The following is a 255-nucleotide window of genomic DNA, read 5'->3' on the forward strand; positions in this document are numbered from 1 at the left end:
TCAGAGCCAAGATTTCTCTCTTTTTTAATTCATCGCGCCTGAAGCCGAATTCGGCTAGCGATTTGAAGAGTCTGCAGCTGGCTTGTGGAGTCAACCATTGGAGCGCGATTCTTCGACTCACAAATATACTTCCCATATTTCTGATGGTCTTAGGCGACCCCTGGCAAATCGTCATTCGACCTCCAACGGGGTCGCAACCCACAGGTTGAGAACCGCTGATCTATGTCCTCAGGGTTACCTGAGTGGTGCAAATGG

The sequence above is a fragment of the Ahaetulla prasina genome, chromosome 3 (genome assembly GCF_028640845.1).
Source record: "Ahaetulla prasina isolate Xishuangbanna chromosome 3, ASM2864084v1, whole genome shotgun sequence".
NCBI classification, from domain to species: Eukaryota; Metazoa; Chordata; class Lepidosauria; order Squamata; family Colubridae; genus Ahaetulla; species Ahaetulla prasina.